We start from the raw sequence: 25,542 nt of genomic DNA, 5'->3' as shown, positions 1-25,542 counted from the left end.
AGGTCTATACAGCAATAGTGTTGTGAAGGAAGGAAGGGATCTGCACTGAGCCAAATTTGGGTAGAGAAAGAAAAGGGCGAAATGGGGAAAAAAGATTAGAGCAAAGCATAAAGATCCAGGGAGGCAGACAGGTCCACCTTGTAGCAGTCAAGAGGAACATCCCTCCTGCCCTCCCAAAGTAGTGTGAACAAGAAACGAGGTATTCTTTCTCAGATTTATACTTCAGCCTCATGTTGTTGCCTGTCGTCGCGACATCCGCTGCAGCAACTTCCTTCCTGTTTGCCTGTTTTCTCCTTATTTGTGTTCCTTTTCTCGCTTTGTTTCTGTCTTTCATCCGTGTTCCCTTCTTTGTGCTGCTGATGAATGCCGACGTTTCGGCTCCGGCACGGTGCCAGGTCTGCCTGAAGAGCACCAGGCTGTGTGTGTGCGTGTGTGTGAGTGTGTGGGCATATGCAAATTGGCTTGTTTAGGGTCGGCTGCATCAGCAAACACTTGTTAGGGCAGTTTTGGGAGCTTTGCAGTTGTAGTTATTGAGTTGATTCTTACCAGTGGGTGTGCAGATAATACAGTCTATCATATACATATGGTTATATGACATTTTAACATATCATTGGGAATTGTTTTAGCTTTCAATAAGTGCAACAAAGTCATTTCTGAGGGGGATGTACCTCGTCACGTCCTGTGTAAATTGGGACAGGCCGAGGCTGTTGACTCGTCCAAGGTGCAACATGGACGAGTCAACAGCCTGTCGCATGGCAAAGCCGAGGCAGCTAGAACAAAAAGCCGTGCACACAATTCACACCTGTGAGAAGCTAAACGAGGACAGCGGGAAGAAGGAGGTACGGGAGAGCCAAACATGGGAAAAAACAAACTAAAGACGTGCAGAAAGGTGCTTGTCAGGATTCAAACCTATCGCTACGCTGCTCATTTCCTAATCAAATATAAGTTAGTTGTAATCATAAACGTTTCCTTTAAAGATTCCTTTAATTATTCATAAGTAGCAGATTGTACCCAGTGCAGTTCTGCCTCTAACTCGATGTGCAATACATCAAATCACAACATCAGCAGTGTGTAGAACAAACTTGCTCAAACTTTCTCGTATCAGAAGCGGCGAGGAACACGTGACGCTTTCCACATCAGCCGCACGCACCGAGGCTCTGAGCTCAAGGCCTCATTTGGACGGCTGTGGCTCGTCTGCGAAACGAACGTCAGAGTCCAGTTTAAGACGCGCGGAGCGGGACGGCAATGCCGGACTGTCCTTCTGTGCAGACGCGTTAACATTAACGCCACCGAGACCCTGGAGAGGCTTTAGGTTTCTTCAATGTCGGGAGGCGTGTGGTGAGGGAGTCTGCTGAGGGCAGATGTTTCTCTGGGACTGATGGAATGTGTGCTGCAGCTTGTGCAATTGTCTCCATGCAAATCAGATCTGCTTTTGTGTTTCTTAATCTTGTGTGGAATTTACCATTTGTAAGGTGTCCTGACAACATGCACCCCCCTCCGCCCTCCTACAGTGTGTGTGAGTGTGGGTGTGCGGATTCCTGCCTGCCTGGCCCTGTCTGTGACCACAACTGTGTGCAGAATAACAATGAGCCTCTCAGGCTGCAGCGAACTGTGTGCCTTTGCCCAGGGCCGGCAATGTCCTGTCTAAGAAGGGGTTTAAATCCCACCTCACCTCCGTATGAGAGACGGCGGCCTCTGACTAATTAACGTAGCAGTTTTTCTTTCTCAGCGTTGCGATGCATTAAGTCTCATTTTTGTGTGTGAAGAATGCAGGTGGTAATTCACCCCTTCATCCCGTTAACAATGCATCAGAGCCAAAGTTTTTTTTTTTTTTTTTTTTGTCTGCATCAGGAAGAGCCACCACTACGTCAATGTATTCAGCCCCTTTACTCTGATACACCTTAATAAAAAACAACAGAGGTTCACCTTCCAGCAGGACTTAGACTTGACATGCAGCCTCACCTCTGTTTTCTGTGTGTTGAAGTGGTCTAGTCAAAGTCCGAACTTACGTCACATCTAGTCTCTGTGACAGGACTTAAACTGATGATCGCAAACCGTAGGAATCAAACCCAGCTGAGTTTCAGGAGGCGCTGGAGAGAGTTGACTGAATGCAAGTGCACGCCTCACTTTTCAGATTATTTGAAAACGGTAATGTGTGTCACATTCCATCTACTTTGCCAATCATGCCAAACTGTCTGTAGATCTATTGCATAAAAATCCTATAAAGCATCCAAAGTTAGTGATTGTTACATGATGAACTGAGGGAAAAAATGCCAGGGGTGTCAATATTTCTGCAAAGTTTTTCAAACCAAGTATTTATTTTTTTTTTTATAGTAACGTGCTTAAAAACAGGACCTGGTTCCCTATCGTATAACTATCTCTTTTTAATAATTAAATTGCTCCGTTTTGGGCAGTTTCCTCACAAAAACAAGAAAGATTGTCTCTTTGTGTGCGGCGACAACGAAACAAAGCGGCTTCCCTGCAAAGCAGGAAAACACTGAAGCGATCCAAAATGAAAACGTTTGACTCATCACTGCTCTAATTAGCTGTTCCGGTGCTCTCAATCAAATCGGTTTCATCGTGGATGGAGGTTGTTATCATCAAGAAAGCTGTAATTGTTTTAATAAATATGACGACTGCCAAGCATTGTAAGATTTGGCCTGACGCTGCGCCAATGACGCTTGGGTTGCAATCTGATTAAAAGGTTATTTCTCTTCTCTTTTTTTTGTGATTCGGGATATTTGGTCATATTTACTTCAAAATCTACAAAATTTGGAAAAACGGAAACATTTATCACACCTTTATTCTACAAAGAAACTTCTTCTACATTTTGTGTGTGTGTGTGTGATTTTTGGAAACCAAAGTCAGCAACCCGTTGAAGTCGTTCTACTGAACACTTGGATAATTAAAATAGAAAAGCTAATAAGACAGATGGGGGGAAAAAGGTAAGAAAGCAAGTATAAAAAAGCCAACTGCTTCTACGAATAAATTATTGATTAGTAAAATATGAGTCTGATGTGTGAAGATGGCACTCAACAAAATGCAACGTCTCAATTGTTGACTGTGCGTTCTATGATTTTTGTGTTTTTATGACTTAAAGCACTACGAAATGCCTTGTTTCTGAAAGGCGCTATTGAAATTGAAAGGATAAATAGCTCTTAAGGAAACATTGCTTTCCATCTGCCTTTTTTCCCCCCCAAGCGTCTCTGCGTGAAGCCCATCAAAAGTAAGGCAACAGGATGAATCATTGTTTCTTTCTTTTCTCCTGGAGAACTGTGCAGATCATGCATATGTATTAACAGCCTACCGTCTATCTACCCCCTCGTCTCTTGTTGTCACATTCGCTTGATTTGTATGTGGAACCCCCACCAGAGGGCAGGCCCACGGCTCGGCTGTCTAGACACCTTATTTATGGTTGTTTGCAAAAGGTTAAGCGCGCTCTCTCTCTCTGAAGCAGGAAGACCTTTCTGTGCCGAACATGTCCTCCTGAAACGTGCGTGTCGGACAGATAAAGGGAGATGCGAGAGTGAGTCACCAGCACAGGCACTTTTACAAGATGAAGTGCTCGCACTTACGAGCGGCGAGCACGCATTTTCGTGGCTATTTGCGAGCCTGACGTCGACGTCCCTCTGCAGTCCGGACCGGGTGAACGTGGAGCACTTTGTTTAATTTACACGACTATGGCGACAACAGCTGATTACCATGGAGAGGGGAGGGGAATTATGGGAATTAGGGTGATGTCATCGGGGTAAAAAATGGACATGCTGCATTCTGATACGCAAGCGGCTTCAGCCCCAAAGGTCCACCTGAGATTTTTGGAATTAAGAAGAAGAAGAAAAAATAAGTATAATAACTTGTTATTGTTGTTACTAATACAATATTTTTGCTCCCGTTTGTTCAGCACATCTCTTCTTCTGTGGGTTGCTGGTGAAGATGGTGGCTAAAATGAATTAAAAAGAGATAAACTGAGTAACGACAATCATTCCCATTAAAACTGGAAAGAAAAAGGATAAATCAAATGGTGTTGAGGTTCATTTAGAGCGGTTTAATGAAGGTTGATGTTTTGAAGCCAAATCCTAAAATAAGGGGCAAATTTGATCAAATTTAGTTTTTTTCTTGTACGAACATTTATAAGGCCTCAGCGTTCACAAATATTTATTTTTCTATTTCCATTTATTTTATTTACTTTTTCAATTAATTAAAGTAGCCTTTACATTTACATTTTACATGTCAAACTTATGCAAAAAAAAAAAAAGAAATATTAAATTTTTTAAATGATTTAGTTAGGAAGTGAATTGACTGTGATAATTAGTGACCTTCATTATTCAATAAATTTAACTGTTTAGTGTCATTTAATAAAAGGTCCTCAAATTATTTAAAAGACTTGCAGCATCTCCTGCAGTATGTAAGTAAATCATTTTAGTGGAAGATTCAACAGCGTCTGTTTTGACCGCTGGACAGTGGTTGGTGCTTAAATCTTCTTCCTCATGTGTGCAATAAACTTTTCTACGGTTCAGAAAACATGCATCTATTTGTATTGTATTAATTTTAATTGTATATTATGATGCTAACCTGCACTAATGCTCACTCTGTCTTCCAGTGACTGATGTTAATTTCATTTTGCAGGTCTCGACTCCGAGCCGTTCATTTAGATAGTAAACTGTCATATGACTTGGACATATAAAAAACAGAACATAAGGTTCAGAGATCATTCTCTTCCTCAAACTGTCACAAAGGTTTCCAGTAAATTACTTTAGTTGGTTTTGTCAAAGTTTTTCTGGTTCCTTTGGGTGAAACATCTCAGATTGAGATACTTGGGGGACAAGAGGGGATCTTTTTTGCCAAGTGTAAATTTGGATTGTAGTCGTTATAAAAGCAGTTCTGATGTGGAAACCCGAAAGAGAATGAAAACAACATCCTAATGCCATACTTGTGTTCTGCATGTGCATAAATTAAAAACATGAAAACATACCGAGGAAGTAAGGGAAATGAAAGTATAAGGACAAAGGCCTAAAGTTTTTCTTTAAATGTGCGTGCGTGCGTGCGTGCGTGCGTGCGTGCGTGCGTGCGTGCGTGCGTGCGTGCGTGTGTGCGTGCGTGCGAGAGAGAGAGGGATTGTGTGAACGAGCACCCTGATTATCTTGCTGCCATTGATATGGAGATGTTGTTGGGTTGACGGAGGTGGGAGGTCACCATTCCTCACCTTGTAAAACCTGCCTATCTAGGCTGTTTATGGTCACTTTTCATCTGTGAACCTCTATTTTTTATTTGTTAGCTTTAGAACCGTGTTGTGAGTTAAGTGTTAAGTGTAAGTTAGTATTAAACTGGTAAGGATTAGGATAAGAGCAGACATTAGGGGCACTAATGGATTTCCTTAAATTAATGGAAGTCAATAGACGTTCTAATATGGTTAGAAATACAAACTTGTGGATGTGTGAGAGACAATCAGAGAGGAAGAGGCCTTTTTTATTATTATTATTATTATTATTATTATTATTATTATGGATGTTACCATGAAACATTTCTGAAATAAAACAAGGTCAATACACATTCAACATTTTTGTTTTTGTTTCACTTTTATGTTCTTCTTTTTACTTTGAGCTTTTGTGTTTTTATTTTTTTTTACTTTCAGTTTTATGTTGTCGGTTGTTTTTGTGAGTTTTGCTTTCTGTTTTCTTCACTACATTTTCTTTGACTACATGTTAAGTCTTGAAGCAGCAAAATTAAAAAAAACCCACATCAGATGTTCCTCCTCTCAGCTAAAAGCTTGAAACCGTGGCTACAACTCCCACAGCCTTACCAAAACGGGATAAACTGCAGTATTCAGATTTCCTCTCTTATTAAATTTGTCAGTTTTACATCTCAGGTTTAATTGGAGCGGATCAAATCAAGCATCTTTATATTTTTTTAAAAATGATCCTTGTGTAAATGTATTAAAATCAAATATGCAGCCAGGTGAGTGTTTCATGTTTATCTATAGTTATAGTAGAAAAAAATCTGCTCTGACACAGTAAAGCGTCCCACCAAATCTGTCTGAACACATTAAATATAGACAATTTAGAGATATTAATATATCTAAACAGCTTGATTAGACTTTATCTGAAGGGTTTTTGTCAGTTTTTCCAGTCTTGCACTTCACTCTTATTCCTAACTCCATTAACGTAAATGTTTGCCAAACTAATGGAATAATTCAATCCAGTCAACTTTTTTTGTGAATTCCCTGAACCAGAAGCAACAAAATGGTTGCAGCAACTTCTTTATGACCTGCAAATTTTACATTAAATTTTTTCTTCAACTTAAAATCTCAAGGTTATCTGCTCTTGGCTTAGTTTTTAAATCAGTGGGAATACTTCTTCGCGATTGTTTATGTTTGGATCGCCTGTAATCCTACGCCGACGTGAATAAGTCATGCAGATGGAAACTCTACACACGCTCATTGACACAGTGACACAGAGACACTTTGATACCGCCTCCTTCCTGTTTTATACATGCTCTCCTTTCTCTCAGAGGTCTCCACACTCCGAGCCGCTTCCAGAGGAGCCTGGTTTTATTGGAGGCCTGCTGCAGGGAGAGGACAAGATAGCAGGACGGAGTGAAGGAGGAGGACAGGGTGAAAGAGATGAAAGGAAGGAGGTTTAAAGAGAGGCAGGGTTTAAGAGTAGGTATATGAGCACCGGGAAATAAAATGTGCTTTTATAGTTTTAGTCTCAGACATTCAGTAGAGGCGCTTAGTTTTAGCTCTATTTTTAACCTCATCTGCCGTCACCGACGTCTAATATAAAAACCCGGCTGAGATTATACATTAAAGAATACATATCAACCGGAATTTGTGTGCACAAAAGTGAAAGGAGAAAAAGGTGGTTGAAAATTAGTAAACCTCATGAACGCTCCCCCATAAAAAAAACAACACAATAATGTTACGTGGCAACTTTTGAACCCTTATCCTGCACTTTAGCTTTGTGAGAAAAGGCACCAACACCACATGCAGGACTGTGACTTCGTTAAATAAAGTGCTTAGATCTTTATCTTTGGGTTATCAGATGAAACAATAAAAACACAGGAAGTTTAGTGTGATTCCTTTTGATGTGCAAAGGTACCTCACTGCATGCCCGAAGAACCCAGATGGTTGTAACATTCTTATAGTTTAGTGTTGGTGGATAAAAATATGTTGACACACGGATGGAGAACAAAAGGCTTTAAATGTATTTTTATTGGGTTTTGATGCGGTAGACTGACAAAAAGCAGTGCAGAAATAATAATTTTAAAAAAAGTTTCAGTATAAAGGATTGTTCTGTATCTTTTTTCATCTGTTTTCAAATCGGCTCTGACAAACTTCTCTGTATCTACTATGTTAGAAAAAGTCAGATTTGTGTATTACCTGCCACTTGGATCTCTGCAGCTCCTCCAGAGTTGCCCATCACAGAACTGCTGTTGGATTTGTATTGACTCTTTATACTAATTTGGTCACCTTTAAAGCCAGTCGGTTGGAGCGGATTTAATGTATGGCAAAGATAGATGCCTCATTGTATAAATGCGCACCACACTTTTCAGATTTTTTGAAGCCAAATCCTAAAATAAGGAACAAATTTGATCAAATTCAGTTTTTTCTCTGAAGATCATTTAACAGGTGAACCAATTTTTGCAAAATATTCTTTTTTTTTTTTTTTTTGCTTTTCCACTTCCCTACATCCGGTCTGTTGCATGAAATCCCAGCAAAAGACATACAGGTTTACATTTAATGAGAAAAACGTGACAAAGTTAATGGTTATTGACATTTTGGAAGACACCGTGTGTGTGTGTGTGTGTGTGTGTGTGTGTGTGTGTGTGTGTGTGTGTGTGTGTGTGTGTGTGTGTGTGTGTGTGTGTGTGTGTGTGTGTGTGTGTGTGTGTGTGTGTGTGTGTGGGGGTGTGTGTGTGTGTGTGTGTGTGTGTGTATTTGCGTGCGTTTTCCCAGTCGGTTGTTCTTCCTCTCTTGGAATGAAGGGAAAATTTAAAAGGCAGCAGAGATATTTCAATGAGGCTTGATGAAACTAATCTGCGTGTGTGTGTACGTGGATATGGCTGAGCTCCTTCCTGCAGAAATATGATGCATTACATCTGGAACCTGCTCTGGCGTTGCCATGGTTACGCCCGTCACACTGACATGCTCCCGCAGCGCGCTCAAACACACACTCACACACGCACACACATACAAAGACCCACATGCACACTTATGCAGGCACAGTGGTAATGAGAGACCCAGAGACTGGCAGCATGCCAGGGCTGTCTGAACACACACACGCGCACACACACACTCTCTCTCTCTCACAGCCTCCCCCCCACCTTGCACTGGAACATTCTGAGCTCTCAAACAATTCACATCAGGCTACTCACGCTGTCCTGTCTTTTACATCTGTGAGAAAAGAGCAAAAAATGTTATTTATGAGATTAATTGACTTTGAGAAATTTGCATCATCATCAGACCTTCGAAACGCCCAAACGAGGGCTGCATGTGAAAGCCTGGGAGCTTCCCAACAGGAAATAAACGGGGAGTTTTGATTGTAATAATGTATGGTTGCAAGTGCCAAAACTTTTAACAGAACAAAGCCTTTCACCGTGAGGATACGGCTCTCTTCTCCTCTTCTTTATTTTCCCTGATACTTCCCTCCCATCAGGCCATTCTCCTCTTTGTCATTCACACTTTGAAGTGCATTTACACTCTCTTTCTGCCTCTCCGCCAGCACAAACAAAGGGGCAGCGTTGACTCTGTCCATGACAATGGTTCTCAGCTCAGTCTGGATGCTATAGACCCGTCGCAGGATGAGGTCACAATCGCCTGCTGTACTTCCTTTTTCCCATGTGGCTGAGGTGGGAAAAAAAAAAAAAAAAACAGCAACATTCCTGCATGGAAGCGGAGCGTAAAAATCATGGGACTTTTGAGAATGGAACACAAACAATCAAAAACGCTGATAGGGTGTCGTGCACACGGGCGTTCTTTTTTTGTTTGTTTGTTTTGTTTTTGTTTTGCTGAGAAACGAGAGGTATTTGATGCAGACGCCTTGATTTTGGGTCCATATGGGATGAATATGTATTCTTAGATTACAGATAGTTTTAATTTTTAATATATATGAGGTGCCTTACTTTCCAGAAAGGCACCAGCTTGGGGGCACTCTAAAATCTTTTTTTATTTATTTATTTAAAGTTCTCTGTCACCTGCACATGCAAGCATATTTTCTTTTGCCATTCATTTTTCTGAAGGAGCTTCTACAGTTCAGGTGTCTTCGATAAAACGTAATGTGGTCACCATCACTTTCTCAAAACAAAGCGACTCCTCTGATCCATCCAAGCATCTAAACATGCTCCAGTTAAGGAAACAGATTAATTTCCTTTTATTTCCAAAGTCTGGTGTGGTTAATAAAGTGATTGGATGTCTAAATAGACACATTTTGTTCACTTCCTGTACTGAACACCCAATCAAGATTTGATATAGCAACGTATTCATCACAATTCTGATTCTCCTCACATATTGTTTTGTTAGAACCACACACTCAATGAATTCTTGGAGATTTAGCAGACTCCATTTTATTAAGGTTTATCAGAATAAGATGAGGCTGAAGACAAATCCACGCCACTTCTTTTAGATTCTTTAAATGTAGAACACAATTTGGACATATTTTGTTCCACTTTGCAATCATGACACCGTCTTAAAATCCCCCATAAGGCAACACTTCCCAGCAGTGGCTTTTGTTTTGTTTTGAAAGTCGGGAGGTTAAACAGATTAAACGTCTTCAATTTTCAAAAATTATTTCTCCTGATACAAGCAAACATTTTGCATTGGAAGGAGTTTTGTATGCCTCTGCCCAGTGTTTAAAAAAAAAAAAAAAATAAAAAAAAAAAAAAAAAATATATATATATATATATATATATATATATATATATATATATATATATATATATATATACACACAGCAGAGATGTATGTGGTGACAGCCTCCTGCAGTAATAAATGGCTACCACCAGGTTTGAATCACACATATGAATATTAAACAAGGATGAATTTGAAATAGGTGATAAATCTGAATGCATTATGCAGACACCGAGCCCACTTAGCATGACTTTCTGCTGATTCAAAACCCGGTGCATGTTTGTGACCATAAATCTAAACAATTCATAAAAAAATACTTGAAAATACTTAACAGGACAGGATAAAATGGAGGGTAGAAATTGACAAAAAAGCCAAGAACACCCAGAACCGATGAAGGCAGGTGGTTCACAAATACCAAAGAATTGTATTTTTAAAACTGTAGGAGGCTTAGTGTTTTAATTTACACAAATAAGTACAAATATGCTTTAAAGAGTGAACAAAAATCTGTGAGTATCTGATGCCTGAAGGTCCTGGGTTTGAATCCTGCTCTAAAACCTTCTGCTCATTAGGTCAATCCATCTACCTTTGCATTAAAACACAGAGAGATATTAAACTCTCAGTAAGAAATGGGCTAGTATGTTGTCTTTACAAGCAGTCTAATCTGTATTTTTTGAAGTATTTACAACTTCTCATTTGACATAAGTCACATAATTACTACCAAACTGCACTTAGAAACAAGAGGCCTCTAACGTGCAGTAATCTCACTGAAGGAACCAGTAGGAATATAATGTGACGCTTCATGCATAAGCAGCGCGCATGCATCCCCACACTGTGAACGCCACAGCTTATGAGCGTGCACGTCTGTACTCAGGACAAGCCTATTACTACTTGACATGCAAATCTTTTTTCTGACCTTCTTCTGTCTGTCTCATGCTCCCCCCCGCCCCCGGCTTCACATAATCTCCCTGTTTCATTTTCTCTCCTCTCTCTAGCTTCACTCTCTTAAATATAGTATATTTAACACCAATCTGTCCATAATTTTTTTGCTATTAAGGGTTCAAGGTGATTGATGTAGTGACACCTAATGGCTAACCTTCAAACTACAATCAACGCAAGGACTTTGAGGTTTTCTTTTGTTTTTAAATGTGGATGCTGCACTTCAGGCTGCAACAATGGGCCCAACTTAAGCTTTACTTACAAAAACATACTTTTAAAGCAACATTTAACATAATGGTTTTAAAATGTAGTGGAAGCCAAGGGAGGGGTTTGCCATAGAGATTGGTGCCTATGAATATTTCATACCATTCGTTAAAATGTTTATGGGAGAATATGTAGGGGGAGAGGGTTTAGAAATGATTGATGAGTAAACACAAATATTGAAGGCCAAACAATAAAGTTTCAGTATTTAATGTATTGCAGTGCCCATGTTGCAAACTTCAACTAACACAACATATGAATTTGGTTGGTAAAGCATGGCGTTACTTACTGTAACATTTTATGCAGGTGCTTTGAAATCGATTTGAAGAGACGTACCTGAGATTTGTTGGATTTATCTGACCAAAATCTGCTTCTTTTCAAGGCAAACATTTTTCTCATGTTTGTCCTCCTCGCCGCCAATAAATATGGACATATGTTTCTGCCCTATGTAATTGTTTGTCAAAGTAACCAGGTTTTCCTCCTGCAGAGTGCGTCGTAAGTGTGTGTGGCTTAAAGGAGTAAATGATTAAACTCTGACTCGCTGTGTATGCAGTCCTCTTCCTATCTCAGTGACTGCCTTATCGAAGACCGTTACCAAAGACTCGAATCCCGATAAAACAGTTTATTATTCTTCAGCTTTTTTATCATTTTAATTTAATATTTACAGAGGCTTTGTGTTGCTTTTTGGACTTTTACTTGGCAACTTTAACGCAAATAGAAAACACAAAAGCTCTATGTCCTGTTTGCCGTTAAGCCGTTTGATCTTCTCTATTTCTCCACTGTTTTCTCATTCTGTTTCAATTCTGTCATACGTTTAATTCAGTTTTCAGCTCCAGCTGACACTCGTATTGTCTCTTTTGTGCATCTTTACAATCCACAAATTAATCCTAATATGAGAGGGAACTCGCTGCAGAAACGCTGATTTGTAACCGTTCCAGAATTGCAGCTGGCTTTGGCAAAAGATGACTTGCTAACAAGAGGCAGCTGTTCTGAGGGTATGAAAAAACTCTTGTGTCATTTATATGTGCAGAGCACACAGTAAAATTGGGATATTTTGTTTCCTGATGGACTTCTAAGCTTTGAAGTTTGTTTGCATAAATGTGTCAAAGTGCCCCCAAATGATCAGTCGTCATGTCAGCACACTGTGCGGTGCCCTTTTCTTTCTGGCTATGTGCAGCACACAAAGACCAACCCAGATAAGACGGAAATTTATTCAAACCTTTATTAATAAAATACAAGCATAATTTTGAGAAAAAAAAAGAATATCAACAGTGAAAAGATAAAACAAAAACATTTGTTTAATCTTATCAAGCCTTGTACTGTTTTCCTTTAAATGTAATGATGATCAAAATAGACAAACACTTAAAATCTTTGTTCCTGAGTGCATGTGGCTTTTAATTAGCTATGACTTTTTCCTCTCTAAGTGGCATTTCAGCCCATGTTGGCAGAAGACGTTTACCTTCGTTTTGGGGTTGATGCGCATAATTTCTTCTAAAACAAGCTCATCTCTGGGACTCAGAACGCGTCTCTTCTTGACTGGACGTTCCCGTGTCGTCTCTACTTGCGTATAATTATTTGATCAGAAGAAAAGGGCGCCGTCAGGCACCTGGAAGGTGTGTGAACCGAATTTGTCCTTGGATTTTTCAACAATAAATACTCTATCAGGTTGGCTTCCAATTACTATGAGTGAACCTATAACCTTGTAAAGTGGTGGCGTCATCTGGGATTTCCCAAATTTGTAAAAAATATATAGTAACCTTAGTTTATGTAAACTTCTGACCCAGTCATGTATGAAATGTAAATGCTTTTCTACATGGAACATGCAACTGCCTCAAAAGTGAAACTGGAACAATTGTTTAATTTTATTATCTTTTTTAATAAGCATAATAAAATCATTCCTACATCTAAATTCCATACTTGCAACAAATTTCCCATCAATTTAACTATTGACTGTATATTTTAAAACGTCCATGTCGCAAACTAGTTCATAATCTAATCTCCGTGTCTTTGAAGCTTGGTCAAATAAAGCCATTACTTGGCAGCAGGCAAACGCTGCCTCTTGCTCTTCCTCGCAGTCAAACACACAGATAAGGGAGGTAATTTGCGAACAAGGTTGGGGGTTGTTTTTGCAATTGCTGGGTCAATGGTCGTCACTTTCCACACGCACACTCTCGCGCGCGCACACCACTGTTCTCTCCTGCAGGCTGCAGTGAGCATTGTCTCCGTGATGAAAGGTTTGCAGATTCCACACACTTTGTTTCTCTGTTGTTTTTGCTTCTTTTTTTCCCCTCTTACATAACACTCAGAGCCAAACATGGATATAAGAGAAGAACTTGTGATCAAAGGAAAGACTCTTTTTATTTATTTTTATTTTTTATATGCAATTGTGTGACAGATTTTTGATGTTTCCCTCTTCCAGGATGCATTCTTTGAAGCCAAGGAATTTCTTAATAAATAAAGGGCTTTAGTTATCTTCCCAAAAAATCTGTTCCTGGCAGCGGAAAACTTTGGAACGCCATCAGTCATATCTGGAAATAGTGTGTGTATAATCCACAGATCTAAATAATGTTGATAGCGACTGTGCTGAAAGGGTCTTTTAAAATCCTGGAGCACAACGGATTGAGTAGCTGGTATTAGTTGTGTTTATTTTATGCATTTTTTCCATTTTGTGTATCATTAGCAGACGTTTCTGTAAAAATAACCATGTCTGTTTGCACTTTGGTCCAAAGCACCACAAAACTTAACCTAATAGCAAAGTTAAGAAACACAAAAGCACTACTAAATTTCAGGAACATTTCCAGGCTAGAAGAGATGTATAGTCCCTTCACCAAGTTCTAGGTCTACCCAGGAATCTCCTCTTGTTAGTATGAGCTGGGAAAATCAGATGATTAAATCACTTCTTCACAGTGGCTCTTCTTTGAACTCAACTCAGATGATAAACCTCCAACCATTGTATCAAAAAAATAAAAAATTCCTTTGCTTGTTTCATTGATTTTGTTGTTTTGGTCTTGATCTTTCACCCACAACCAAAGCCAGAGGCGATCCAAGGCTCTCCAAACCAACAGGGGGAACCCAAGAGCATTATAATCATTCCACAACTCAGGTGTACAAATTGTAAAGTTTTTGTACAAGTGATACATTATGGAGGAAATCTTCTGCCACAATTCAAGATGATCAGATCACATTATCAGAGTTAAGTTGATTTCTCCTAAAATATCAAAAATCATACTGAGGTGAATTCGGGCAATATTAATTTCGTGGCTTTAGAAGCTACAACAGAATTTCCATTAGAATAAATAGTTAATATTTATGTTTCCTGTAATAAAAAGCTGTGCCCCTTCTCTCGACCACTGACTGTAAGAGACAAACACCAATATCCCCAGCAGCATTTACCACAGTTAAAAACTAAAATTAAAGCTCCGAGTGGCATCTCTGTCAAGCAACCAACTCCAGGCTAACTAAATGAGTATGTAGCCCGACTAATTAATTGGGTTATACCATTTAAATTGTTTTATTGAATATATATATATATATATATATATATATATATATATATATATATATATACTACAATTGGAATAACAAAGATGCGCTACAAATAAATTATTGTAAATGTGATATACATTTACTAACATATTTTAGCAGAAATGGGAGAAAAGGCAGTATATTCATGGAAGTTTGTTTTAAAATTTCTATGTTAACCATGGTGCTGTTATTATTACCTGTGTTATGTTCAAGATAAAGCCTAATTCTGTGTCATTTGTTTATTTTATTTTGTGTTTCTTGTTCAAAGAGTAATTGCATTTTAAAGACCAGCCTCATCTTCACACCAACCTCTTAAAGAGGAAAAATAAATTTGCATTCTTTTTCAGCCGCTCTGTTTCTCAATACCATTTGGCTACTTTTAATTGTGTTTCACTTTTGAGTGAAGAGGAAGTGGTTATGTGTTTCCTGCCCCGTCTCCCCTCCTCCAGCAGAACACAGAGAGAGAGAGAGAGAGAGAGAGAGCCCGGTGAGGTAAACGCAGATCTCGGAGGGGAAAGCAGAGCACAAGCGAATGAAGAAAATGGCGATCACGCAGGATGTATGCTTACCCTCGTAGATGCTGCAAACGCGTTGAATTTCTTTAGCCTTACAGTCGGCTTTCCTTTCCACTCTGTTGCACTTTATTCTTCAAAGAGGTGAGCTATCCTTTACGGTGTTTTTAATCTCTTTTTGTCGAGCTGCTTCCCTGGAGGAGTGCGAGGCAGGGAGACCCGGGTCGCTGTTGTTTGGTTAGCCTTGGCTGTTTCAACGTAGCTAGCTCATGTACTGGGCGCATTCGTGTAGATGAATTGGTACTTCTGCAGTTTATGAACGCAAGGTTGAGTTTTCATGCAGCGGATACTGGAAATTAAATGGTCTGAGTACCGTATTTACACCAGGAGGCATCTTGAGGTTAACCTTGCGCCAACTAGTACTAGTTTAACCCCTGTTCGACATCTGTGCGAACATTACTCTCAAAAGAAGTTATTCGGTACATTGAATCAGTATTTCTTGCGGATGTATGATTTATATACAAGTAAAATATTGTAATTAGTCCCCATGTACTGTTTATTTTTCAATTTATTTAAATTACGTTACTTACATTTGATACGATACAACACCGGCTAGCCGCTTAGCAGCATTAGCTTCTAGCGGTAGCAGTAGCTAATTCGACGACGCAGTTACAGTGAACTGCTGTTTGGCATTTATGCAGCTTTTATTAGGCACACGGCTGTGCAAATATAAAGCGGAGCTTTTTTATTTAGCATGTTTACATTAGTTACACATTTTTTTATGCTAAAATTAACTTGCATAGGATGTTTTTTTTATTTATTTATTTTTATTTTTTAAATCTGCTCATTTAACGCCCTCTGTCGGTACGCTAGCACCATGCAAACTGTGCAGCTAAATGCCGGACCCCCGCTCTGGTAGAGATGCAGCCATATTCGGCTGAAAACGTTCACTGATCCAGACAGCAGTAGTAAATGCAGCGACATTATCAATTACGCGCATGAGAATACTTTAATGTTTAGTGAAGATTTCTGCATTTGGAAGCACCGCACAAACCCCAGGCTCGGGAGAAGCCATGTTGGTTAAGCTCTAGCTCGGGCAACAGCTGAGATAATGGCCGATCAGGACCCGAGCTGTAACTTTGACCTACACACACTCTCTTTATATTTTCATTTTCTCATTCACGGTGACAGGCATTTAGCAGGATGTGTGTTTTCCTGCTATGCTGTTCAACCTGAATTTCCACATGTCTTGAAACATTTTTTTCATGCTGAATTGATTGTACACGTTCATTGACACTGAGATTGATGTCTTCATTCCCTGTCATAATCTAGCCAAACAAATTAGCATGCGTTTTGATTACATTAGTTTAAGACAATAACAGTAACACAATCACCATAGATATAACTTAATGGCAAAGTTTTAGCTTGTGGTAGCGTTATTTTGAATCTTTAAGGGAGTAATGTTTTATATTTTCTTTTTATTTCAGAGATTTGGAATCGAAAGCTGTTGCCACCAAAGAAACTGAAGCATCTTAACAGGTCAGTGCGCCATCATAAACACACACACACACATCCACATCAGTGCGTTAAGTTCTGTCAGTAAAGACCACGGTTTTAAATCAGTAGTACTGGTGAAGAATATTATTTTTGGTAGATGGATATACAGAAACTAACAATTTTAGAGACTCTCTTGCTCTCTGTTCCGAATACCTCACTTATGTTAGCCATTTTAAGACTGTGAACATTTTTATCATTCATATACTCTCATAATTATTTATACATATTTTTATAAGTAAATGTTTTTCATGAAATCTGGAGAAAGTTGGTCATCCTTAATGCTAAAAGCTCACATATAGTTAAAAATGTGCACTTGGTTTGTAATCAAACCAGGATGGCATGAGCGGCCTCTTTCAGTTTGGGATCATTGGAGTCAAATAAGAACAGCAAAATGTCGACCAAAGCTATAAAAATTATAAAATGACCAGCACTTGTTGTAAATTGTTTCAGGAATGCAGCAAAAAATAAGAAAAAAAATCTCAAAGCTTGATTTGTTTTCTGATTATTATTTTTTTAAAGATCTGAAATGTGTTTCAGTTTCTACCTCAGGTGGAAGATAGATCAGCACATGTACGCTTCAGTATTTGGCAAGAAAAACAACCTTACTAGCCGTTTCTCTCTCTAGGTGATAAAGACCTTGTCTTTGTCGCGCACAGCGGTGTGTGTTTGTCTGGGATGGGCAACCCCTGCTTATGCTAGCACATGCAGTTCCGTTTGAATTGAATTGGTGGGTCTGGGTCGGTCCGAGCTGCTTGTGCTGAGTAAGCTTTGCTGTTTTAAAATCGCTAAATGAGAAGCCAGAATCCCGATGTTTTGTGTGGAGGGGTGGTTTGTGCAGCTCTTTGTGCTCCACAAGCAGGCACACAATGAAGCCGTGGATCATCAACTCGTTGAAAACTCAACAGTTTAGTCCTTTTTTTTTTTCCCCCTTATTTTTAAGTTACTAAATTTCTTCAGGAAACTTCTGTGCTCTCACTTTTGTTTTCAGGATATATTTGTGTTTTTTTTTGTTAGCTCTTGGAGAGTCTGTGTACATTGAAATAATACACAGACTAGAATCAGTGTTTTGGTTGTTAAGTAAACCCTGTAATGCTGGTTTGGTTGGTTTCCATGCTACTTTGTCTTTAATAGTTTCCGAGCACTGAAACATTTTTTTTCCCAGCTGAAAGTGTTATAAAGACATAATAATGGGAGACGGTGCTATTAATATTCCAGGGCACTAAAACGGTTTTACTACTTTTCTCAGGGTTGGATTATCATTCCCCAAGGTCAGTTTAAAACAAGTTTCTGCATTTGTACATAGAGTTAGACTTTACTCGGATTAATAAAATAATCCAATCTATGAAAAAAATCTGAACACTTCTAAAAACCTAATTTTAAGCTTTCTTGCTTGGTTGCCAGATTTTCCAGATTAGGTCTTTAAATGTTCTGCTCCATTTTCCTAAAAATCCTTAATGAAACCCAAAGCTCACGCTGCCATGTCTATATTTTGATATTGGCAGCGTCATAAATTACCAAGATAAGTCGCTTTACTGCGTTTGTGGCTTCGATGATCAGATAGTTCATCGTTGCCCCTCGGAGCAATAAACCACACCCAGGTGGTTGTGAGATAGAAGCGAGTCAGGCACAGAAACGGAGGGTTTGATGCAGTTAGTTGACCCATGCATGCTCAGACAGGATGTGAGCCACAGAAATGCAGTTTTGCATAAACAGGTTGTCAAGATGTCTGGCTCTGCAGCGACTTTATTTGAATACCTTTTGAGAAACGTGCCGATGTTTTTGAAGGGCTTTTTTTGTTGTTGTTCTGTTGCACTTTTAGATTTTATGCAAAATGTGTTCTTTTTAGTACAAAAAAGTGTATGTTTCTTGATATAAATATAACTTTTCTTTAATGAAAGGTCAAAACCTGAAATGTTTGCACCCCTGCTCTTATATATTCTTAAGTCCTAAAAAAAAAGTTTATTTGCATATTTTTGTGGTGTGGTAAATTTTAAATGAAACCTTAAATCTAAAAATTTACTCATTGCTCCCCTGGAAGCCACACAGTGTGGTTTCCTTCCCCCTTTTCTTTCTTTCTTTCATTTATTTATTTATTTTTTAGTCTGCGGGATCATGTTGCCTTCCTTGGGTTACCTTGACCTGAAATGAACTGCTCTTCGTTTTGGCTCCTCTGAGCAGATACCGTTCAGCTCGCCTAGAAATGTCACATGTTGCTCTGCAATAAAAACCTTTGGTGTTTTCCTGCTTGTGATAAAGACAAAAAAAAAAAAAATGCCTCATCCATTAGTGGAGTACGTCTGCCCTTCACGGGAGCCTCGGCTGTTTGGGCTCTACGAGAACGAAAATGATGCAAATCGATGAAAACGATGTGCAAATTAGCCACGCGGCCACTCTGTGGTGTTTATCAGGGATGGACACGCCTTTACCTGTGTTTGCTTTGAAAAGTTTCAGGGCGCTGCCACTCCAGAGCCCAGTGGGATTGTAAGTGATTCCTGGTCCAGTTCATTTAGATTGGTGAGACAAATGAGCGGTGAAGCCATGTGAAGTTTTAAGGTAACAGATTCAAGCGTGAACCAGTTTCTTATCGGCAAAGAAGTTATACGTAATGGTGAAAATGAAACTGTAGAAATGCAGTTTCATTTCTACAGTTTTTTCAGATCTGAAAAGGGATTTAGTATGTTTCCCAATGAATGGGATATTGAATTAGAAGCTCGCTCAATGGTTGTAGTTAAAAGTTATCAATGTTTTGTTTTCTTCTCTCCAAAGAGCTTAAAGTGGTTTAATATAAACTCAAGTTGAGAAATTCCAAGTTGGGGAAAGCTGCATTATTGTGAATAAATTAGTTTTACTTAAAGGTGGATCAAATCCTCGGAGAGCTGTGGAAGGCATGTATTTTAATGAAATATTCCCCTAAAAATACAAAACACAGATTTTGCCTATAAAAGCAACTGGTTTAGTTGTAATCCGTAATGGTCCACATTAAAAAAAAATGTTAGGTTTATGGTGGCTTTTGGAAATAAATCTTACTAAATTTGTTCTTTATGAGTGTTTAAACAGATCCCAACATAAAAAAAACCCACATTTTAATTCAAAAAAATAGTTCATTTTAGGGTCTTTTAGCAAACATTCTTTAAACATAAATCAATTAAATCATAGTTAGTTAGTTGCTGGGGTCTTAAATAATCTCCCCAGTATGGCTAAGTAATGGGATAAAATGCATATTTTCTCCATGTATAGTAGTACTGCGCTTCCCCCGCCTTGCTTTTTTCGACTGTACTTGTTGGCGGAAGGCTGATTGATGACCCATTCATAAACATGCGCTGTCTGTAATGTGTATGGATGCACTGCAGGGGGGCTCCCCCCTTGTTCTTATGTAAAACCACCCGCTGAAGCTCTTCACGGTTGGAAGTAAATGGCTGGTGCCTGTTCAGGTGGGGGTTGAAAACGGGGAGGTGAAAAAAAAAAAAAAAAGCCACATCTGGTTGAATTCCAACTAATTAAGGGGGAAAAAAAACCTGATTATTGAGAACATGTTGACCAGAATTAAAGCTTCAGTGAGGATTATTGTCGCTTCACACCAAAGAGATTCCCGGCCCAGATCTTGGCAAGGAGTAGCAACAACCGCCCACAGCCACAAGCAGACTCCCGGTTTTACAACTTTGAAAGCGATGCGAGTAGTTTGTCTTTGCACCGACTTGGCGTATTTAACGCTGCCCACATATTTCTGCAATCCTCTCCGAATAGCATCCGTATTGTACGCTTTGTTTATGGTGGAGCAGTGCAAAGAGCTAATGAAGAATGCATCAGCTGGCAGGCTACCAGAAGGCTATGCATATTGGGTCAGTGCTGATTTACATTAAAGGTGGCATTTAAAAAAAAAAAAATTATGCATTTCAGTTTTCAGGTCAGGACTATTAAAAAAGATGCTTTACAATTTTATAATCCGTTTATATATAGATATGTTTTACACAACGTGCGGCTTTTATTTCCAATTAGCCGCTCTGCTAATTTAAATGAATGCCAAATAATAATTACTGTTGTGGTTTTGGTGCCCGAGTTGTTTTACTATCAGCGTGTGGGTGAAGCGAAGATAAGTGCTGAGCAGTAATCTCATTATCGGATTAGCCTGCAGCCTTCTCCTGCCGGCAAAATGGCACACCCACCCGAGCCAGAGCATCTAAACTCCATCACTCTCGGAGGGCGAAACTGGACCTCACAGGCCACTTAACGGTGGATGTCATTTGAGGTCAAAGTGCACCAACACAGCTTTTAACTCTCAGGTTCTCGCTTCCCAACTTTTAGCTTATAGCGACTGCTTTGAGTAAATAATTAAAGCTGAAACAAGGAAAATCAAAAACGATAAATCTCGTTCGATGGAGGGTAAAGCTTGTTAATGTCATCTGCAGGGAACGCACCCAGAGAGGGAAGAACGGTGGATGGAAGAGCGAGAGAGACGGAGAGTGTGAAAAGGAAGGAATCCAGTGAGATAAAGGACTGGACAGAAGGTAAGGAGAAGTAAATAAAGTTGTGTTTTGTGCACCACGTCAAGGCTGTTTTACTGTGGTTTTTCAACCACTGGGAGGTTAAACATTTATGATTTTTCACACGGAATATATATAGAAAGTATGTCAAAACATGCTGACATTGCACAATCACACTAACCTCTAAATGTCCTTTTTTTTTTTTAAACACCTTTTAGTTGCGGCTCGTTGTGATTGGTGGTGCAGTATTTCTGATCCAGCAGTGGAGTGTGTTTACTCAGACTGTGCTGGTGTACGTTGCCATGTCACACAGTAGTGTTTTCCATTTAGATTGCTCTTAGTTTCCACTGACTCGTCTACTGTTACAAGGCAAGCTGTCACTGCTACTTCCAGCAAGGAAACTTTCTCTGACCTTGAAGCGTTTTTAATTCTGCTTTCTTTTCCATTTTTGGCACATATATGTTGCTATAATACGTTTTCTTTTTTTTTTTTTTTTTTTTTTTTTTTACATTTATCTCTGCCCACCTGGGACATTCTCCATTATTTTAACACAAACCTTTACATAGAAAAGTCAGAGTTGTGCTGCTGAAAGTTTCAGTCTGATCCTAGTCCAGAAACAGCCGTTGGGAACCATATGTGCACGCATGCGCGCACCTGTAGATGTTTAGTGGACGGATGCTTTTCGGGTGATGGAGCAGATAAAAACAAGATTGTCCAGTTTGGGGAAAATAGCAGATTTGTTTTTCATTCCTGTTTTCATTCATTTACATACGGTTTCGGGTCGCAACATTGCATCCGCTCACATATTTTGAAGCCTGATCACTGCAGAAACATTTGGTGGAATTTTAAATTGAACTTTTGCATTTATAGGTTGAAATACACTAACGATACACAGGTGTCCTGAATTTAAGTACTTGGGTGGGGAGGTTTATTTATTTCAATTAAAGCATTCCTGTAGAAGTTGGGAGGAAATCCACTCTGTCCCGTGTTTAAAATATCTCAAGAATGAAAAACAAACATTAACACTGACTAATTTTAAACTTTTGGCCGAGCAGATGAAGCAGAAATGTGGGTGGGCAGGTTACTGTTAAATCAAATGGATGACTGAATAATGTAAAAACCAGTGGAGGATGACTCATACCCAAAGACATGAAGCCTGTGCTTCTGCGCACATTTCCCCTCGTTTCACAGCCCTGTGTGGGTGCCTCTTGACGCCCCTCACTCCCTCCTCCCACTCCCACAGCAGTGAACTGCGACAAGTAGTCTTATCTGCCCCTGCACACAGCAAAACTACACATGGAAGTGCATGCGCGTCACGCTGTTTTGATACGAGTCGCAGCCCCGTGTACGCTTCTGTTCAGTCTCCCTGTTTTTATCTTTGGCGAATTCAGGAAAGTTGACATTTACTGAAAAATGGCGCAGGGTTGCTTGCGCTTCCCCGGGGTTTCTTTCATCTTGACGTATCGTTTCATACAGAAAGGTATTTGCTTTGTAGACGGAGACGTGAATGCGGCTCTTGACACTGATGTCATCTTGCTTGGACAAGCCCAAAGGAATGAGGAGTGGTGTTGAAGCATCGTCGTCATAACAAGAGCTGATTTAAGCGCCGGGAAACGCATTTAGGCTTATTTTTCTCAAGAATAACATTTTAAAATGTTAAATTACTCAAGAACTATAGATAATACTATTTTGCGTATGCAGAACTTGCTTTGTTGCCTTGATGAATAAAATTTCATGAAACATAGCAGATATTTTGAATATTCACAATTAAATGTAACTTTTGAGCAAGACTTGAATCGACGTGTATTAAACTTCAGCTGTTGGAATAATGTAATGTATTCAGGTGTCTGGAAATACTCCATTTTGTGACGGTATGCAAATTTTTCCACACTACCGCCTTAAACTTGCCATCAAGTCTAAAAATTACCCCCTGCTGTGTTAGTTTTACCATCAAACAATATTTTAATGAGTTTCTTTTCATGTATCCAAGGGAAGTTACGTTAACTGGAAAATTAATTGGGACCACATTTCTGAACAACACGCTTCAGAGCGATTATTTTTGTTTGAGTTTCTTCAACCAGTTATTCTTGCCTCGTTTCTGCCTCGATGCCAATGTTGGCGAATTTCTTTGGCCAGAAAGTATGATGCTTCAAATGGGCCTGTTGCATAGTAACAGTTGGATAATTCAAACGGTTTTTTAAATATTTTCAATATTAAAATATCAAAAGCTATATAACAAGATGAGTTCTAAAGGATAACAAGCAACTAATATTGTCATATTATAGCAGAACTAGTGAAATATATTTCCTGTCCTTTTTCTCATAGTTGGTAATGTGTCACTCTGTTCAAGTTTAATGTGGTTCAACACATCAGCTTTTTTGCTTTTTGTGTTGAAGTTCTCATAAAATTACTACTTAATTCGCCTCATACAACAACTTTAATCTGATAATATTATACTTTTATTCTTATAATTAAACAGTCGTAGCGAGGTCCTAATATTATGTTGCATAGTTGACCTGAATTCAAAGTCCAAATAAAAAGAAGTTGTAAAACACTCTTGTCGAACAAGATGGCCACCTGGGCGTGCTGACATCACTCAGAACTATGGAAACCCAAGGAGAGCGTTGGTGGGGGGGAGGGGGGGAGAAATCTGGATTTTCCAAAAATAAAATTTTGATGAATCAATACAATCAGTTTATCACAGAGCCTTACGTTTGTTGCAACTGTCTCTTTTTGACACATTTTACTTGCACTGACTTTTCAAAACAGTGCAACGTGCAAAATAAAGCAGAATATTCTAAAATAATAATAAATCAAAGTCATTATTTGAATCTAAAATTACCATCAAGACTAATTCTATAGCTCTGTTTTATTGTGTGTCTAATGGAGATGCTACAAAGAAGCCTGCTTCATTTTTCAAATATTTCCAGTGAGCCTCTTGGTTCTGATGACTCACCCAGAATTACGACCGAAGATGAGACTTTGGCTCACGGTTATGTGTGGTTTGGTGGCATTGGTTATTGTTCACCACACTGTATTTTACTGTATTTATTTATACAGCACTTATTGTATGCTGCAATTTCAAAAAAATAAGTTTATCTTTGCTGCTCAAACAAGGTTGCGCTGTGTTGCATCTGCACACTCGGTGGTTGTCCACATGGGTTTGTTTGTTCTCTTATCGTATTGGCTGGAGGACAGACTGGTTGCTATTTGAACTGGAAATGTATAAATAGGTCTGTGTGCTCCAAACAGGCAGAAAGAGCGAACACCCATTTTCTAACCTGTGGTCTAGAAAAAATAAGAGGCAGAGAGAGTCAAATATAGATGTGTCGTTCCAAACGCTGGTCCTTTTATCCTGAAGCGATGTTTCTTTCTACAGCTGGCTTCAACACTATGTCCTTTTTTTGTTTCTTGCTGTGTTCTGTGGTTTTTGCTCTATTACAAATCGTTAGTGCCGACCAAGCAGCAGAAACCTTTCAGCCTGACAGCTTTTTAAGCCTGGAGGATACAGTTACGATCAGCGATGTCCATAAAGATTCCCTTGAAATATTTAGTTGATCACTGTGTGCCAGTATTTTACTAACAACCATCTACAAACTTTAATGACTCTTGAATATCCAGGCACTGATCAGGAGATTATTTTCATTCTGCTTTTTTCACTTGTTGCTTGTATTGTGGTGAGATTTATATTGCTTTTTATTCTTTTGAAATTTTTAACATTTCTTTAGATCATTCTCTTCTTTGATGTTTATACATCTTTATTGCACCGTAATGTGTTGTATTTAGGGTGCAACTTTCAACTCGGATATAATTGTTTTAGTGAGTTTATGACGAATAATAGATTAGTCAGATAAAAAATTGGCACATTCTGAAGATTCTTCATATAATAACTTAAGTCTTGTTCCACATTAATAGAAATAAATTAAAAGATGTAAATAAGCAAATCAATCACTTTAATAAAAATTCAGTTGCCCGGAATGCAATAACATTGTATTCCCTTTGTGTACGTTTGATCGTTTGTAGAAGAGAAATACTGTCCACTAGTCTGATGATTATTTTTTGAATTAATAGTTAGATAGCAAAAGATGCTATTCAGATGAATGAAATAAATGTAGGATTAATGCTTGGAGATTTTTGTTTTAGAGGATTTGAACCAGGTAAAGCTTAAAAATGAAAAGTTATAAAAGATATTTACAAAGTTCGTTGTGTTTTTTTTCATCTTGAATGCAAAATGTTTGTTTTTGTGTTGCTCTTTCAGGAAATGGCCACATTTAGGAGTCGCTCTACTCCAGTTAACAACGAATCAATTACTAAATTGGATGACGATTATTTCAGTAATAGATTAATAACAATTAATTCAATTAATCAATTCAGCCTTAATTGTATATTGATTGTGGCCTGAAGGACTGCAGATGAAAACCAGCCT

At 38.8% G+C, this 25,542-nt stretch overlaps 1 protein-coding gene across 3 annotated transcripts in view; it reads left to right on the top strand.

The window, feature by feature from the left end:
• Positions 1-15,030: 15,030 nt before the first annotated feature.
• LOC103468582 (trinucleotide repeat containing adaptor 6A) overlaps positions 15,031-25,542 on the top strand; it is a 35,816-nt gene continuing 25,304 nt past the window's right edge. For 2 of the 3 annotated variants that reach the window (XM_081609819.1, XM_008415729.3), the window contains exons 1-3: positions 15,031-15,222; positions 16,566-16,617; positions 21,042-21,140. The gene's annotated coding sequence lies outside the window, so the exon portion shown is untranslated. The remainder of the gene's footprint in view (positions 15,223-16,565; positions 16,618-21,041; positions 21,141-25,542) is intronic. The other variant, XM_081609820.1, reaches the window with a different exon arrangement.

This window comes from Poecilia reticulata, chromosome 8, assembly GCF_904066995.2.
Source record: "Poecilia reticulata chromosome 8, P_reticulata-male-v2, whole genome shotgun sequence".
NCBI classification, from domain to species: domain Eukaryota; kingdom Metazoa; phylum Chordata; class Actinopteri; order Cyprinodontiformes; family Poeciliidae; genus Poecilia; species Poecilia reticulata.
The sequence above is the reverse complement of the archived record's forward strand: the minus strand, read 5'-3'. Positions and strand labels throughout refer to the sequence as shown.